Source organism: Oxyura jamaicensis, chromosome 1 (assembly GCF_011077185.1).
Source record: "Oxyura jamaicensis isolate SHBP4307 breed ruddy duck chromosome 1, BPBGC_Ojam_1.0, whole genome shotgun sequence".
Taxonomy (NCBI): Eukaryota; Metazoa; Chordata; class Aves; order Anseriformes; family Anatidae; genus Oxyura; species Oxyura jamaicensis.
Genome location: NC_048893.1, coordinates 134182812 through 134202242, shown reverse-complemented (window position 1 = coordinate 134202242; position 19431 = coordinate 134182812). Strand labels below are relative to the sequence as shown.

General features: G+C 39.6%; 2 long non-coding RNA genes across 2 annotated transcripts; one reads left to right on the top strand and one right to left on the bottom strand.

Annotated features, from left to right (window-relative positions):
• Positions 1-10444: 10444 nt before the first annotated feature.
• On the top strand, positions 10445-13586 carry LOC118160215. The gene is made up of 3 exons (XR_004747359.1): positions 10445-11412; positions 12270-12390; positions 12495-13586. It is a non-coding gene; the product is annotated as an uncharacterized LOC118160215 (long non-coding RNA).
• A 1507-nt stretch (positions 13587-15093) lies between these two features.
• LOC118160222 lies at positions 15094-17326 on the bottom strand. Its single transcript, XR_004747362.1, has 2 exons — positions 17244-17326; positions 15094-15212 (listed from the first exon to the last, which is right to left on the bottom strand). It is a non-coding gene; the product is annotated as an uncharacterized LOC118160222 (long non-coding RNA).
• Between the last annotated feature and the right edge of the window lie 2105 nt (positions 17327-19431).

Genomic DNA, 19431 nt, shown 5'->3' with positions numbered 1-19431 from the left:
GGACCCAGTCTGAAGAGCTGAGAAGTAAACTTGTTTTGAGGTAGAATATGCATTTCCCTGTGTATCATTAGAGCAGCCTTCATGAGATTACCAGGGGAGCACTGTAAAACAGATAATGCCTCTGCTCATTTTCTACCCTGACAGTTCTAAAGAAATGTAAGTCATGTGACCGGCAAGTATATTTTATCACTTGGCATACAGAAGGTTTTCTGAAACAATGTGTGTTTCTAGGGGATGATCTTTGAATATCTGTGTACGTACATCTGTACGTAAAGAAAAACTGCGGTAAAACATAGGATTATGTTGGCTACTAGTGTGCTAATTAGCTCCATGTACTAAAAATAAACAATGTAGTTAATTGCTGGATTACGGCACAATGAGAAGCAGACACCTAATAAATCACACTTTTTTATTATTATATGTTAAGTATCTGGCTGCTTGAACAATATTTTACAACTTTGGTTAGATTTACTTTGTGCACTTCAAAGCCAGTAGCAAAACTTCTAGTTCTCATAATGCTATGGGATCAGACACTTATGCTCAGGGGTGTTTAATTCACCACTGCATTACTCCAGTTCCAAGATCTGATGATTTGACCACTATTTTCATTCAGCAAAATTAAAAGATTAACTATTCCTAAATTTATGAGCTAATTAGTACACTAATACAAACCACATTTATCATTTTCCTGAGTTTGCTTAATCCTTCTTCATTGCAAAAGTCAGCTCAGATGTCCATAAAAACTTATAGGGGAAAAAAAAAAGAAAAAAAAAGATTTGTTTTCATTTCCATTAGGGAAAAGTAAAAATTCCAAAAGATTTTGGGTAGACAGAACCACATTCTTTGGCTCTCATTAAAGTCTTTTTAGTTACAGTATTTAGAGGTGGAAAACACTTCAGCTCTAGGCATAGGTCTGCAAGGTTGCCAACACCAATAATTTTATCAGAAGTTTAATAAGATTTAGTATTTTTCTTATAAAGCTGCAGCTTCAGAGTCTCATGATTATGAAACAATATTATCTTCCATTAAATATGAATGTAAAAAAGAGCCCTTGTTGCAAAGAAAATCTGGGAAATATAAAATTAATGGCTCAAAAATTCTAATTAAAAATTATAGGAGCCCCAAATTAATTATTTTACAATAAAGATTTTAGAAGCCATCTCAGATTTTGAGAAGTGTTTATTTATCTAGGTATTGTGCCAGTAGCATTGCTAATTCCAGCAGCATTGCATTTTCAAGTGTTTCTGCATAGGATCTGGTGCTACTTTCTTGATATTATTTTCCTACTGTTGAAATTTAGTTTAAGAGACAAAAAACCTACATGTTTTTGTGATTTAAATGCACCAGAGCACTGCGACTTAGGGTTAAGAGTCGGTTACATATTTCAGATATTGGAGCCAGACAGCAATTCAGTCTAATAATGTGCATGTCTACTATTTCCTGAAAATTTGCTGGTACATGACCCCTTATATGCATATGTGTGACCTTACAACAAACTCTGTTATGTGGTGCCAAAAAATGGCATTAGCTTCAGCTGCTTTATTAAATTGCTACCCAAGCTGGCTTGCATTCACAGTGAACAGGACCCAGAGTATCCACAGCTACTGCCTGGTGTGCCAGCTAATATGGGAGCCTCTGCTCCCGTCCACATTTGCTGGAGTTAGGTACAGACGAAGAGCAAAAGCCCTTTGAATGCTGGGCTGGGGTATTTTGCATGCTGCTACGAGGTTGCTTGTCCTGCTCTCTGAATAAGGCACTTGAGGTGCGCTGCCTCCTGTGTGCCTTGAGCCTGGTGAGTCCTGCTCTGGGCCCTGTCTTGCCCTGTGACTGGTGATACAGAGTAGTCGGCAGAAAGCGGTCTGGTTTTTAAGGAGCACTTGTCAATTAGCCTGCAGCTGTGCCTGACTATACTGTTCCCAACTAAATCTTCTGTCCCTTCCCTTCAAGGTTAGAGAAGTACGTCCTTGTCTCCCTTCAAGGAGGCAAGGTTAGAGAAGTATGGCCTGTAATTAATGTTTAGCTTTTAATATTATCAGCTGAAAAGAGTTGCAAGTGTGACAGCAGACAGCAATTGCCAAGATACAGATACAGTAAACTCAGAAAAGATCTCAGTCATTAGAAGAACACCAGAATATTTTGAAAAGGAGAAGAAAGAACACAAGGTTTGTATAAAGTCCCACAAGGTCCTAGGGAAAATAATTTAGGCTAAATATTCTTTGGATGTATGGAGAGCATTCACAGGGCTAAAGTTATCCAGGTGACACAGACATTGCTGGGCTTGAGCTGGGTTCCTGATCTGACCTGTCCTCCAGAGGAGCTTGTTGTTATCCCTTGGTTGTGAAAGGTCCCCGTGTCCTCAGGCTAAAGAGGCCTTTGGGAATAGCCCCCATGGTAGCATAAAACCAGATTGTACTAATTTCAGTGCAGGCATTCCCTGACTGCTAGCGCCTCTTCCCACAGCCCTACTGTCCTGGCTGCGTGCGTACCTTGTGCTTCCGCAGGGAAGAGCGCTAAGAACTCTTAAGGCAGTATGAAGAGCTGTATGCAGGTTTTTTTTTTTTTTTTTTTTTTTTAACCCTTCCTAATTTCCTTTTGTACTATGTTGTACAAATTTCTCTCACATGTGTCTTACAAGTTTTGTATTCACACAGAGAACTTCAAAGAAGAAGTTCCAAATAAATGTCAACAGAAGTAAGCACATGCAGCACATGTCTTTACTGTTCTGGACTGTAAAATGCAATTTATAGATTAGTCAGAAGTGTGTGCTTATTTCCCATCCCGTTTAGGACAGAGAGCAAGCGCGTACTTGAATTACTTCAAAATTGCATGCTTAAATCCTGATCTGTGACAAAGACAAACATACCTTAAGTTCAGTATCTTAAATAGTGTATCTTATGGCAGAGTATCTTAAATTCATTTTTGTGTTCCTGGTTATGTAAAACACCCAGCACTTTCTTCCTTTGTATATCTCTTTGGTATCAGCTCATATTGACTTATAAAATCATGCATTTTAGTGACTTCTATTCCTGGTAGTCCTGAAGAGGTAAGGGCCTTGGGAACAGTAGTTGGACTTTATTTTTCTTGTTCATCAGTGTAGCTGTTAGTGGCTTTCATTGCAGAGTCTCCGTTACACCAATGCAGTGATGACATGTAATGGTGGGTTCCTAAATAGCCCTTGTGGGGCTAAGTTGGAAAAATGAAGCCTTTTTTTTTTTTTTTTTTTTTTAAAGTGGAACTTGACAGAAATAATATATTCATGTGTCTCTTTAGGTTCTGTTCTCCCATTACTCAGTTGCTGGTGGATCACAAGTTACCACTCTGAGCATTCACTGTTTCCTGGCAATCTTTCTTAATTTGACAGACTTAGTTCAACATCAAAAGCTTCTGCTTGAAAATGTTTCTGTCATGTCCATTATCCCTGATAGTGGGAGCACGTAAAGCCATTCCTGAGAGTGCTTATGTGCGTGCTTTTTCCGCATTCCTCACCCCCTCGGCTTTACCCCGTGGCTGTGAAACTGCCCGAGCTGTTAAGGTAAGGTTATGGGTTTTGCACAGAAAATCAGTGGCCAGTGAGGAGGCCCAGCGTCGTGCAGAGGTCTGTATTTCCACGTAGGGAGCCTGAGTAGCAATGTTCCCCCTGGCTTGTGAAGGCCACCTTGCATCTGTGGGCCATGGGGACGTCTCCCTGAAGGGGAGGCTCATCTCTGCCCTTCCCGTGTGAGGGATGTGCACCAGCTGCACGCATGTAAGGGGAGGGAATGAACACAGAGCCGGCTTCCCCTCCTGCACCAGCTGTAGGAAGGGCAGCCCGCTACTACGTTTGTAACACAGTGCCTTAACATTTAATTGCTGCATTGCAATTTTAATTAAATGCTCGTGGCGCTGGTGGTTAATCATTCCTTGTGGCTTAAGTACTCCAAACAAATAGAAAATAATAACTTTAATTAAGTATTTAAAAACAAGACGGGGTAATTCCATGCATCTCTAGAACGAAAGAAGGGAACTGTTGATGGAGTATTTAAAACCACCTTCATGCAGCATCGTTGTCCTCTTGTTTTCCTGGAGACATCTTGTCCACGTCCAAGTGTCCAAGCATGCTACATCAGGAGGGTGGTGCCAAGCTGAAGTTGATCTAATCCACTGTTGCTTTGGGGTTGTACTTCACAACCAGCGGGACAGTTTTCCAAAATGGAGCCACCAGTCCTTTCAAAATAATGAGATACCCAGTGCTGTTACTTGACAAAACTTTTTGGGAATTGAAACGAAGCATTACAATAGTTCAGGGTATCAGGCGACTGAAATGATTCAAGAGGCTATGTTTCATTCTTGAAAAACATTTGAAAACATATTAAAAGGCTTCGGTAAGCCAGCATTGAAATTGTGGGTACATATGGGAAACAGATCTGGTTTTCCCCCCATTTTGCGCTTCATTTGAGCACTCTCAGGAAGATGCCTGCTTTTTCCCTCAGTGGCTGCCTCTCACATGTTCTAACCTACATAAATTCTTAATGTTTTACTATACTTTTTGCAATGGAGATGTTATTGGTTAGGTAATAAGAAAAAGCCCCAGTTCTACTGTGTAATGTGCATTTTTTGCACCTTATGAGAATATTGAATAGACTTCATTATTTTTTTCAATACAAGTCTGAATTCTGCCATTTGATTACCTGAACCAAAAGCATTTCAATATGCCATCCATCACCCTGACCAGTGTAAAATGCTGAATATTCAGATTAAATTGGAACTTTTTTTTCTATGAATAAGGAATTTGATTCAATTCTATAATATACAGTGTCTCTGGGGAGAGGAAATTGAGCTGAAGGTCGCTGAAGGCAAGTGAGAAAATTGTATTATCCAAATACAAAATTCTTTTTCTTATCATCAAAACCTGAAATACAGCCATGGGGAATAAGGGGGTCAAGAGAGAATTCAATTAGAGATGAAAATGGAAAAGGTGCATTTTTCAACTTACCTTTCATTTTTCCAAACAAGTGGCAGCAGTGAGCTGTATGAGGACAATGAAATATTTGTCAAGCAGTTTGAACTTTTTTTTTTTTTAATAGAATTCAGAAAACATTCTCAATCAGTTATAAAGGGATAGTAAAACTCCATATGAACATGGAATGTCCAATTCTTTATAACCTTCGCCATTAGGTTGTTCATGAGTGGTGCAAGGTAGAGAATGAATATCTAATTGTAACAATTTATGTGCACAGAACTGTATGGTGAAGGAAGAACAATTCACAAGTGCTTATAATTAGTTTCCCCTGCAATTTTCTGCAGTTTTCCCTCTCTGACTCATAATGCTAAATGATGAATGTTCAAAATAATTGTAGAAGCATGGTACTGTCATGCCATAAAATGCTTGCTTTTCTCTTCATTTATTTTAGTGTAGGTACCAAGAACTTGTAAACCAGACCCTTTCGAATGTGGCCACCTCTGAAACGTTAACAATTGCAAATGCAGGCCATGGTTTAGCAAAGAGCTGCCATGCTTGCTCAGTTTTCCACTGCATGTATGGTGTCACTATGTTGGCATGCCTTCGTCAGCAGGACAGCTTTCCTGCTGTTAAAGGCATTTGAGCTAACTCTAAGGCTAATTTTAGAGGAAAGAAGATTTCCAGTGAGATCCTGGAATTCTCATATAGCAATCTTCTAAACTTGCTGTGTAAATTACAGAGTGTTTTATGCGTGTACCTCTACATAGCTTCCGGAGTTCTTAGTCTGTGTCTATACTATACTTTTCAGTGTTATTTGCAGTTGTTTCCTGAGCATTTGTTCTTTCGGAGACAAAATAAGTGAGGTATTCACAGAGACCTTTCTGTGCTTGCTAAGTATTCAATTTTAGTAGTTTATCGTTCCATAATTGCTTATGGTATCTTGGTGGGATAGACTGTACCATATATAACGCAGCTTCCAAATACATTTTAATTCTTAGGGGCACAGGTTTGACATTGCAGATAGCAGTTCTGAGTTTGGGTTGGATCCAACATCAGTTAGAAGGCAGTGAAACTTCTCTCATGTTCTGTGGAAAGTAATTTGAAAAAGTTGCCCTCAAAGCCCAATGCAGTCATGCCCATGGTATCACCTGGAAAGAAAATCTTCAAAGTTTACTGCAGTGTAATAACCTGAATCCAAGCATTGCCTTTTGGCTATATTTGTAATACTGGGTAATTATTAAATGTGTGATGTATTGTCTCTGCAGCTATTCTTTCTGTCAAATTAGCCTCTTAAAAAACTGAAACAAGCAAACACAACCTGCACTGTCTTGACAGAGGAGCCCTGGTGCAAATGTTGGCTGTGCAGATGTGAAATTTGGCCTTTTGCTGCTTTGAGAGCACCAGTGTTTGGTATGGTCAGGGAACAGAAGCAAGGAGCTGCTGGTCAGCAAATCACTGAATGCCTGAAGGGCAGAGAAGGGAGAATTCAGGGAGATGAATCATGTCCCCCCAAATCCTGTGGTCCTTCAGAACGTATGGCCTGAGCCTTTCCCAAAACAGGCTTTTCTTATGCCATAGGACAAAAATCCTAATTCTTTGAGTGTTTTTGTAAAAAAAATGCATTTCAATTTTCATGGCTTGTTTCATTTAAAGTATAATGTGTTGTGCTACAGACACTGTTGTGAATTTATTTCTGTGAGAATTCACTTCCTATACTTTTTTGAAGATTTTACTGTGAACCCATCAGTATTTTTAAGTGCCAAAATACCTTTGTAAGCCCAGTGCCTAATGGATTCACTGGCTTTCAGTGGAAGTGAAAGGGCTCTTCTGTTCAGATTGGATTGCAAGATTGGGGTCTTTGTAAAGTAAAATTCCTACTAGATGGATCAGGAATGTCTGCATGTTACTTATATAGAGATTTGAATATATATTTTTGAAGAGCGACAAGGAGTTTTATATTTCAGAACTAATGAAATAACACTTTAATTTTCTTTTCAACCTATCAAAGGAACAAGAATTTCATCAACAGTTACTGAATTTTTTCAAAGTGGAGGAAAAAGGACATTAGATAGGTAAGATTATTCAATCTGGTTTTATTTGAATCTACTGAACTTCCTTCTATTTGACAAAATGTAAAATTAATGTTTTTGGAATCTAGGGACTTCTATAACCTAAGAAAATTAAAAAATAGAGGGAGTTTTACTGAACTGAAATGAAATAGGCTCTTAGAAGAAAATCAGCCTCTGATAAAGAGAAGGGAAGAAAAATTATAAAGAGAAATCACATTGACAGAAACCTCAAACATTATGGAAACAAGTAGGTCAAAAGAGTTGTTCAAAACAATATACCTTTGGAGTATATATTATCAAAAGCACCATTAATTCTTTAGGCAGAAAGACACCTAAGATCAAACAGATGCAAATTTATAGCTAAATGTTAAACAACTGCTGGGTGATGGGAACAAAAGGGAATAAATACAGTGCTGAAAATAAAACCAGGTGATTATTAGAATGAAAAGAAATTATAGCAAAATAATATGAAATAAATGTCAAATAAAATAAATGCCTTTAATGTTTGAAAGCAAACTAAACCTCAGTGTTTGAAAATACAGTTCTATGGCGTAGACCTCCTGCAGAAGTTTTATGATTAAATACTACAATCTGGGAGAGGGAATTAAAAACAATGTAAACCACTTGGACTGTAAAGAAGAATTTAATTTTTGTAACTTTGTAAAAGAATGGAGGGACCGTGGACTTCTGGAGCATGCAATAAAAGAGAGGTTATGCAGTAAAACAATAGTCAGGGAGAGGCAAACATCAAGCAGAACTACATAAACATTGCAAATATATCAAGATATAAGAGAACTCCATCTCATTGCTTCAGAGGCTTCACTTTAAGAACAGAGGGGCCAGAAGATGTAGGCAACAAAGAAGAACAAATGTTATGCCAGAGACCTGAGGGTGACTTGCCCTGCGTGTCTCTTGTAAGATGCTGGAGATCCATAGCTCAGCTGAAATCAATGGGAGTTGAGGCCAGGTACCAGCTTGGACTTGTAAGACCAAACCAATGATGTAGATGGCCGTAGATAAACAATAAAGGGCAAGTGTACATGTATGGATTTTTTTAGCTTAATGTAGGTAAATCACTTTAATGATAAAACACTGCTTGGAAGTGCAGCCTGACAACTGTTCTGTGTTAACATGAAGGAAAGTGTTGTCTAGGTGAGGGACTGACCTACTTAATTAAATACTTCTGGGAAGACTTCTTAAATATCAAAACCCTTTTCCACACAGTGTTAGGATTATGAGATCAATCATTCAAGAGTTGGGAGTTCCCAGTGGTTCAAGTATTTGTACATACTCTATTGTATTTTACTGCGGAGAAAATACTACACAAGTGGAGCAGTAGACAAAGTACTGTGTTAGAGCAACATGGCTATGTGGAATTGTTTGTCCTTGAGGTCCTGGGCTGCCATCATTAGAGCCAAATTGCAGGAAGGTTTGCATGCTGGTGAATGGAGAGTACACTTTTTACTACTCTGTATCATGTTCAGCAGCCCAGGGGATGAGCCAGGCTCCTTGGAGCAGTTTCAACTCTGACCTTCTCCCTCTGTGTCTGTACCACCCCAGCAGAAGTGGGGGAATGGTGGAAAAAAAGTCACTGTCCCCCTCTGTGCTCAACTCATGAAAAATGAGCATCAAATGCTTAACAGTATGGGACTGCCCTTCCTAATGCTGGTCTTAAATTTGCTGCCATTTTCCATTTTACCAAGATATTTAGAAAAGTCCACAAAGAATGGAAGATACATTTTTGGAGATGGAAACATGGAGGGAGCTCCTTTGAGTAGGTGACAAGTTTTTCACAGTTGTGCCAGCACACACATTTATTATTATTTTTTTTTTCCCTTTGAAATTTTCAACTTGAACAACTTCTAAACACTGTTTGTTTTGTGGGCCATGGTATGCTGACCTAAGGATCCATTCCAGCTACCATTTGTATTGCTGGAGCAGTCCTCTCTTCCTTACAGTCGTAAGGAAGCATGACCTTAGCCAGCAGCATGCACCTCAGGTATAAGAAAGCTCCTACCTGTGTCAGCAACACAGTTTCTAAACAGCTAAATGTGAAATGGTGTCAAGTGTAACAGACCACCTGGTGAAAGAAGGGTTAGCACAGTGAACTGTGATTTAAAATGTACTCTAGCAAGAATGAGTACTTCAGTTACCTCAGCTATTCTGGATCAAAATGTCAGTGAGATGTTGAACACCTTGAGCCCTTGTTGAACCCTTGTTGAATTTGAACCCGTGTTGAAGGGTTGTTGAACTCTTGATGAACTCAGTGAAACTTAATGTTGCAACAACCAGGATGCTGCCGTAGCAGGGCAAATACAGATTCAGACGTAGGAGAAGTCAGCTTTCTTCAGGAAAATGTAATTAGAAGAAACACAGGCAGAAACTGCTAGAAGTGTGTAACCATATCCCATGGGGTGCTTCTTCCATTTAAGAGAAATTTTCAGAATGAACCTCTCCTCCCTCCAACAGTTTCCTTCTCTGTTTTTATAACTACAATATGAGGGAAGCATCTTAACATGAATATGACTGGGTTCCTCTTATGTATAAGCATAAAACATTTATATTCAGCTGCAGAGCCATTATTGCAGCAGTAAACAAGAAATGAGTGATCAATTTTAAATTGATGAACACGGAAACATTCCAGTGGGTAGAATAAGTTATGCTGAAGTTATTTGGTGAGAGCAGATTAGGCAAAATCCAACACTTGTGTTCATTGAACTTTTCTAATGAAAAGTAGAATCACAGAGCCTTGTTTATTAGTTTTTTTTTTTTTTTTTTATTAGCAGCAAATTGCATACTGTGGTATGCATATTGATAGTTAAATCTGTACTTGTTCTCCCCCATGCATGAATATATACACATGTACTAATTGCTTTACATACAGAAGCAGTCAGCTGAAAAGCCCAGAGAGAGTCTGGCTGCAGCAGAGCTTTTCCTGTTTACTTTGTTGTCAGTTGGATCATAGACTTATTAAAATACAGCTATAAACTGGTAAAATTCTCCAGCCTTTACTCAAGCAACATTTGTCCAAGAGGATTCTCTGCATTAAGTGCAGTGTGCAACAAAAAGCTTGTGATCGGGAAGAAATAAATACATATGAAAAGATAAATTCAATCATATAATTGGATTGCATGAGTGTATTACATAATAATCTTTTTTTAGAAAAGATACCAGATTGTTAGACATAGAATTTTCATAATTATTTCTTTTGGTACCTGGGTCTTACCAGGAGAGAACCCGCCCCCCCCCCGCCCCCCCCATATATTTTTTTTGTGTTTTTTCTTCAGAAGCAGATAAAAAATAAAGCAGAAACTCTTCCTTACACCATACCATTTATTTACCACATATATGGCTCCTGAAGACTCAGCTCATGGAGAGTATATACCGTATGCATAATGAATGGTGATAGACTCGGCAGCCTGACTGGAATGGAGATTCTCGACTGGAGAATGTGAAAGGTAAAAATTAAGCAGCATCTGAAGAGTCTTGAGTTCTGAAGTCCAAATGATTCTGTACAGGGCGGGACTTCTGAAGTGTCTGAAGCATGAAGAGGGTCAGGCTCGATGTTAGGGAAAGATTCTTCACCAAGAGGGTGGCTGGGCACTGGAACAGCCTCCCCAGGGCAGTGGTCACAGCACCAAGCCTGCTGGAGTTCAAGAAGCGTTTGGACAAAGCTCTCAGACATAGGATATGATTTTTAGGTGGTCCTGTGTGAGTCAGGAGCTGGACTCAATGATCCTTGTGAGTCCCTTCCAACCTAGCATATTCTGTAATTCCATGATTCTAAGTGTCCTCTCCGGATAGAAAAAGTACTGTTAGTGTGAAAAACTAAGTCTAAACTAAGATTAAATCTGTACTTGGGGGTCTGTAGTCAAATACAAAGGCTCACTATGGACAAGTTATTGATAGATGTAGAAAAGAGAAACCTATTAAGTTTTGGGAAACTCTTTTCTATATTCTCTAGTGGCCCTGCTGCTGTCTGCTGAAGGAAGAAGATGAAAATTATATTGCTAGAGAAAGTGTGCAGGAATTCCTCAGTGGTAAGTATGCACAGTTCACTAACTAATGTCTCTCTTCCTGCAGTCCCCAGAGGCTGAAACAGTTAGTTGAATGAGCTTTTATCTGAACAGGGCATAAAACACCCATCAGCTGGTATGCTTCTGATATAATTTTAAGTGTTTTGCTTAAAAATACATAACTGTGACTATTGAACTCCTCAGATGATTCCTTCACGGATGAATAAGGAAGCTTCAGATTCATCTGTTCTAGATAAGTCAGATGTCTGTAAAGGATCTGTGCATGTGGTACTCACTCTTTGCACTGAAGAAACAAGACAAAGGACTTCTAGCCCTATGAAGGGAGTGAAGTGCTAGTTCTTGTCAAGAGTCTCTGAAGGCATCCCAGGTGAATTTTGTTTCAAAAGTAAATACAAAATCTCCTTCCATTTCCTATGAATACTCACTTCCTAAGACAGACTTGTATTAACCTGTCATGCAGCCTTGACCGCAGTTGCAAGCAGCTCTTCCAAAATGTTGGTCTAAGGAAAGAAAAATCTAAAGAATCTCTCAATACTGCTGCTGCAGCTAGAAGATCCTTTGTGTTTCCCTGCCTCCTAGGAGCTCATCTAACTGCTATGTGTCTAGTCCTACCTTTTGGGAAATGGTAACAATGTGAACCTGCAAAAAATAAAGGAAAGGGAAAAGATTTTTGCATTTTTCCTTACTCACACCTGCACACATCAGAGGCTATGCATGTACTGTGTCTCCAGTACTGCCACTGCAGTGACTGCAGGTCATGTTTGGAGTGATAAGCTTCATCATCAGCACTACAGAATTCCTAAATATTTACTGGGAATGTTGGACTTGCTGTTTCTGCAGTGAAGCTTATAAATTGTATTATGAACAATCAGGAGAAGACATGCAAATATATTTATTTGTATGTGTAAATGAAGCTAAATAGGTGCATGTCCACATTATCTATTCAATGCAGGAAGAATCAATCGCCTCTCTCCCTTGCTATCAAAAGCAATGCATCAGATCAGCACCTCTGTTTCTCAAATGATAATAACATAATGATATACTCTCTCATTATATAAGAAGAGATGTGTTTCTCTGTCTCCTTGTTATGCTTTGGTACTTTCTTCATTCACATAAAATTGTAATTTCCAAATCATGAAAGACTTTTTTGTATTATTTGGGATGGGCTAGGCAGAGAGAAAATCAACCATTTCCATCTATTGCTTTTGTTATTTCTTCTAGCAGAAACTTCAGCCCTCTAGCTGCTCGTGAGGTAGTAACGTATGTGTAACTGTTACATCTGACTGAGCATGCCTCTGGTTTTTGCTGTTCTTTTTGAGATAGCTTAAGAAGCAATACATTTACGGTAAGTCAAGTAAATGGTGTGTCAGAGGCACATAAAACTGTCTTATACAAGCATTCATAAAAGACTTTTCTTGTGGTAAAAAATGGCATCTATTTTTCTTACAGTGGAATGTACCTTATTCTGAATATCTAAATAAAACCCATGACTGTGCAGAGGGAAGATTTTTGAATGCTACAAACAAACAGAGGTCTGCACTGTTATTTTTCTCCCGAACTGCAGTGCTGACTGAGTGGTCTACTGAAATGAATTTTTCGTTTAATTTTGCACTTTTTCATAATATAACTGTACAAGGGAATGTGACAATATTCTCTCATCATAACTGCTTCCCCTAATGTAATGCATACGAACTATAGTCTATAAAAATACCGTGAAACAAGAGGTCTAGAGTTCAGCAAAAATAAGATCAGTATTTATGTGGAAGGATTGTTGTCATTCTGTGTCGTTTATTGTAGCTGGTGGCAGCCTAGAAGTTTATTGCATTCGTTCTCCCTGTTCTGCAATACTGACAAGTCAGCCTGATCCTCTATCCTTAGAGTAAGTGCAAATTTAGAAAGTGTGTCTGCGTTGTGGCAAATGAAGGCAGCCAGAGCTGAGAAAAGTGAACTTGTGTTTTATTTAGCACATCTGTAAAATGACATTCTGTTTTCTGTGTGGTAGCACCTATGAACCAATGAGCTCGATGTTTTTAGTTTCATGTAAACAGTCTCGATAAGCAGAAATGCAGTACATGGAACAGGTCAATAAACTGAATACAAGAGGCTGTTATGAATAGCGGGTGTTCTTGGTATAAGCTGATTTCATTTGCACTGACATTTGTGGTAGAAACAGAAGTGTGTCCATACTTCTAAATTGCCATTCAAAACCTATTCCTAGCAAAATAATAACATGCAAAACTCAAATAACACATCTTTGACTTTTGCAGTCTCAGTCCATCTGTTTTATTACAGAAGATAATACAGTCGTGTTGTGTGTCGTTCCCCCCCCCCCCCCATCTTTCTTATTGCATTGTGCTGTAGGCCAGAATAAAAATGTTAAATGTGACTCTAAATAGTTTCTCAGCATTTTTGCTGGCTTCTTCGAGGACTAGGAGAAAGAGCTGACATTCACTGGGAAACTGGAAATCTTCCAGTGTGTCAGAGCTCTCATTGCCACGGTGTTTTTAGTTTGAATTTTTGAGTAGGGATGTTGTTACATACATGTTTGTCTCACAAACCAGGGATGAAATTTTGTCATTCCTTGTACAAGTTAGCATAAGATTTAGCAAAAGTGATTCTGTGTTTGTGGGGAAGGAAGAATACGTTTTCCTCAGCGCTTGATCTAAGGAAAGCAGAGATGTGCATTACAGCTTTTCAGCACTGTGCATCTTAGCATGAGGCCTTGGAAGGTAGGTAAGAGGGCAAAGGGGAAAAGAACTAGTCAAAGATATATGACAAATTAATAAACCAACATGTCTGTGTCTCCAGAAGTTATTGGGAGGCCAACACCCCCACCTATGTAATGCTATTACTAGGTATTGATTCCCGTGACAGTGAAAATGACAGAGGAATAGTTCACAGAAAATGAGGACAGCCAGAAAATAACATGTTTAAAAGCAGCATTGCGCTGATAGAGGGAGGAGGAAAATCCAGCTGCCAAAGTCTATATCCTTAAATGTAGCAGAAATTTACACTTTCCTTTCCCAAATATACATTGCACATAGCAAACACCATATCAAGTCTTCTTTTTTCCTCATTTGAACCCCATGGGAAGGGTCTTGCGAGTAGGCTAAGTGCTTTGCTGAAGGTAAGAGGCAGAGAAGCCAAAAATCGGTGTTTGATATAAAGGAGCAGGCGTCAAACAGGACTCGGAGGCTGGTGTAACTCCGATGGCTGACACTGGGAAGCACGGAGTGACCCCTGGCTTAGGACAAGCCAGTAAAACAGTAATGTAAGAAAGGGGGACATACTGAGTAAATTCACATAACTTGTGTTTGTAACGTTAGCACTGTGTGCATGGAGGTGTCTTGACTGCTACCTGCACTCCCCATGCACCAGTTTTTCTCTTGCCAACACCATGCTTCCAGCCAAATCGACAGCCTGCAGAGGGAACAAACACCACTCCAGAGCCCATTTAATGGGAACCGACTCAGCAAAAATAGTCTCCAGTTGGCCCCAAAATGCAGCATTCCCAGATTTGGAATGCACTGCTGCCTCTATGTGTGATGTAGCTGACTTTTCTACACCTGACATCTCTCATTGTCCTTGTTTGCCTTTGCTTATTATCCCCTGTTTATTCATACCATGTCAGACCATAGCCCTGTTCCTCATCGGGATTCTACATTTTCTGTCCTATTTACCTGCTGCTTCTGATAGGAGCAGGCATCTGTTTGGTTTGGGTCTCCAAGGGCTGTGGCTAATGGCGCTTCTGCGTCATTGAGCCAGTCGTCCTCGTTTGCTGGAAACACTCCTTCTCACGCTTCTGTTTCTCCTCATAGAAATGTGCATATATTTCGTAGGTAGTTGAGTACAATTAACCCTGGGTCATATACGGGGCTTCATTTTTCTGGTTCCCTTTTTCAGACGTATCTTTGGTAGGGATGATTTGATGCTTTCTTTTTTACATATTTTTCCTCCTAATCTTGTACACCCATGTAAGCCACATTTAAAATTAAAAAAAAAAAAAAGGAATAGCATGCAAGAGATGACCAGATAGCATACATTTCTATAGTGCAGCTGTGCATACCTGGTAGTCTTGATATTCAATTTCAGTAAATAGATTTTCTGTTGGAAACTGCAGTCAGGGGATACTTCAGTGAAAGGAATTCTCTTGCAACAGCTGCAAACCTAAAAAAAAATAAAAAAATCCTAATGATAAATAATTGGGGTGACCTTGAGAAGTATTCTCACATTTTAGTTAAATGTTTATCTCTTTTTTTTCTCCCCACTTCAACTGTCATGTAGCAGAGGAATGAAAATTCAATAGATTATAAACCATTCCACAGAGAACAAAATGTTTGAGCAGCTGAGTTATATTTTCCTCCAGTCCTTTCTGCTGCACTTCTGTGAGGGTGGTTTGCTCTCATTTTCCACATGGAGAAAAAGTGATTTTGCCAGCTTCTGTGGGCCTGGTTCTGCTCCAAGCAAACTTGTGCATCTTCTCTGGAGCTCGTATGGTCTGAATCAGGCACGCAGGGACTGCAGGGTTACGAAGAAGCAGCCTCCTCTTCCTGCTTCTGAGCAAAAGATGAATGAGTGTGGTACAAGATGAAAGGCAGTGGTGAGTCTAATGTAATTAATTAGTTTACAGGGAAACCTCCACCCAAACAAATTTTATTTGTCTCCCAGCTACAAAAGAAATTTGTTTGTTTTAGACTTCCTGACAGATTCAAATGCGTCAAAACAGTCGGGTCACAAAGGTGGTCGTTTTGCATCGACAACTGTGTTTTAGTGGCAAACTGTTTTTAATCAGTGGATTTCAAACAGGTTTTGTACTGAAGTTTGGGATGGTGTTGGACCCAATTTTCAGGACGAGTTGCAGTGTGTGAACAGATTTATATGGCTGATCAGTAGCTGGAAGCAAAGCCATTAATGCCTGAGCATCTCTGGATGTTATCTGGGAAACTGGAAAAGCAGTTAACTGCTTGGAGAGACATTTAGAGGAAGAAAATAAAATCAAATGTGAAATAAAGGCTTAGGGAAGTTAGTAATATGAGGGAAGAAGACTGGAGAGATGCTTGAAGAGGAAGTTGCAGTAGAAAGGGATAATACTGATCAGAGGATAGGAGAATTAAGCTGAATAAAGTTGAAATCAGTCAGAGAACCCCAAACCCTTCATCTTTAAAGTGATTTCTTATTTAGGTCACAGGGTGCAAATGCTAGGCCTTTTTTTTATTATCTGTATTACCAAGAAACACATTCATTTAAATTTGGCCAAGCTAAAGATGTGCTAATTAAATGAAAGCCTTGAGCACTCAGCTTGGCAGTGTGAGGCTTGGTCTTACATCTCTCTTTCAGATGAGAATCTAATGTTCTGTTGCAGAGGCCAGCTGCCAGAAAGGTGATGCTTCTCAGGGAAAACGTTAGGACATTTAAATAGGTTACCTGTGAAAATGGTAGCATCATTTATAAGGACAAGGAGTGAAGCTGGTTATATTGTTGCTGTTTGTGCATCAAAACGCAAAATGCAGACTGGACATTAGTATTACATAAAATTTCTAGCATGTATCGATTAGAAAGATGAAAGGGAAAAGCCAGGCTGGCAACTGAGTTGGATAGACCTATTCATAAATGGTGTTTGTGTGAAGGTTGACGATAAGAAATTCATACATCTTTATCTTGCTTATTCATGGTTGAATGTGTGTGCAACTACAGATTGTTTCATAGACCATTACTGTTAAAAGAAATGGTGTTTTACCTGTGTACTTTAGGTTTCAGTAAGGTGTGAATATTAAAGCTTCAAGGGCAATTTAAAATACATTTTTCTTTGGAGATTCTAATTATCCAGATTTGAGATGCATCTCATTTATAAAAGTATCTATATTCTCAGTGCTTTAACTACACTGTTCATAGAAATTTGCATTTATAGCACACAAGTGATACCCGAAATCTCGAATGCTTTACTCACATTTCTCACTTTGAAAGCATTTCATTTGAGAAGTTATCTTAAAGCATTATTACAACTGGTGAGCTCATTGTAGCAACTTTACATAGTCTCCCAAACATATATAAATGCTTTTACACTTAGTCTTTTTTTTTTTTTTTTTTTTTTTTTTTAATTTGGATGTTATGGTACATTACACTCAGCTATCTAGGTCAAATCATATTAGTTATTTATATTTAATAGGTTTAAAAAGAGTTGGAGCGTTCGGTACGTACGTTTTTCCCCAGGTAATGAGCAGAGTGGCTATGCAGAGACCGGATGGGTCTGATGGTTGTCATGGCACTCGGTGTCAAGGAACTGAGCTATTCCAGCCCCACAATGGGGGAATTAAAAATGAAAATGAGAAAGATTAGGTCACTTAATGTTGATTTTTCTTACCACTTCTACTTCCTCTGTGAAAAACAAATGCAATATTTTTAATGAGAAAAAAACTCTTGGATGCACTTGTTATTTGGAGATGTCAGCATTTTGTGTGACAGCTTATTTCTAGCTTGACCGTATTTCTGTTTATAAGCCATCATTAGAGGTTTACAATGGAAGGAGATGACGTTCCAGGTGATTTTTGCGTACTGCCTATAGCGATACCCCTTAGAAACTAGCCAAATTTAACTCGGATATGTAAATACGATTACTTCAATACACTATAATATTCAGAAGGGTTGATGTGCAAGGTGCCTTAACAGTTTTGTGAGGGTAACTGCTCTCCCTAGCCTGTCACCTCACCTCTTTCTTCCTCTCTGTCTGCCTGGCCCCTTCTATGGCTTCCCTCAGCCCAGCCCCAGGCCAGCTGAAGCATCTCCAGAAAGTTGCCCAGGAGCTGCTCGTCCCCTGTACCTGGTGGCACGCACAGAATGTGAGCGGCTCCAGCCCATCTTGGCCTGCCCAGGCCTTGGCCAAGGGTGCAGCTTAAACTGGGTACACTCTGTGCACTGCGTTTTCCCACCCCTCATTTATAACATGCGGTCTGAGGAACTGTAGACAATTTTCACTAATTGTTAATGATCTCTCTAGAGGCACTCCTGGGATTATTGCTCAGGGAAAGATAGTGGTGGGCTCATACCAACACTGGACTGCAGTAACGAAGCGTGGAGATCTGGCTATTTGGAGGTCACAGCCCTCGTAGAAGCCATTGTCCCCATAGAATACACTTTTTTTTTTTTTTTTTTTTCTTATTTGTGACCATTTGCCAAAGAATAAGTGGATCCTAACCATAGCAGCTACACTGGAAGCCCGGAGGTCTTCCAGCTGGCATTTGGGTGCCACTCCAGAAGGCCCTCCATCTTGCACAGGTTCTCTGTTGTATCTGCCAGCCCTGGAAACATAATTTGGATACCCTGCTGCCCAGAACAGCTTTACTCACATGTGTAGGTTCTGAATTGTTGTCTTGATGTCAGATCATGGTACAAATAGAGAAGAAATGGTCTAGTCCAGGAGTGATCAAACTTTTCAACGTTTTCATATGGCTGAGAGCTGCCTGTCCCTTTCTACTCCTGTCCCCACCCTGTCTTTCCGAGAGGATGCTCCTGCTGGTACTTCTCATCTTCCAACACACCGAACTGCTGCCTGTCTTAGGTCCCTCCAGACCATACGTCTTTCCCCACACTGTCATTGTAGATACCTTGGGCCTCCTTCCTCCCAACTTCCCCAGGCACTGGGAATTTTCTGCTTCCTCTCCATGACCTCTCTAAGTCTTTGTGCCACAGAGTCTGTGTCCTTCAAGAATGCCAGGTTGATTTCATCTTACAGACATGCCATGTCTTTCCACACTCCTTTGGTAACTGCATGCAGAGGATTGTGTCTTATTGAGTGCTTGCAGTCCCATACAGGGAGAAAGGTGGTCATTCTGAGCAGGAAATGAAAGCTTCCACTGAGTCCTGAGAGAATATGAATGCTTCATGACTTCCCAGAAGTGGCAGCTATTTTAAGTGATAATTTGGATGTTCCATACTGCAGAGCAAGATGGTTCAGAAGCAAGCTGTAGATATTTAGGCAGAAGATGGTGGAGTAGGTGGATGTAAAGTTTCACATGCTAATGGAGGTCTTATATTCTTTCATCTTAGTCAGTAGACTCTGCATATTTAATAACCCATGGACAGTGAATTAGGGTCAAAGAACATGGAAACTGGAATAACAGTGGTTTGACGGCAATACTCACATAGCCTCAATATACTCTGTAGCTCAAGAGCATAAAAACGTTAAGTGGTAACAAATGTTCCCTGTTAATTTGACTCATCTCCAAATTACCAGCAGCATGATCCTGCAGGATTTCCCGTTTCCCAAGGTGCATTTTCAAATGTGTATTCACATTTACTGGATAGAATTCAGTGACAAGAATTATCTGAAATGAAATTATGAAGTGCACTGCTTGGATCAGTCAATTGCAGAAGGGAAACAGATTAGGCA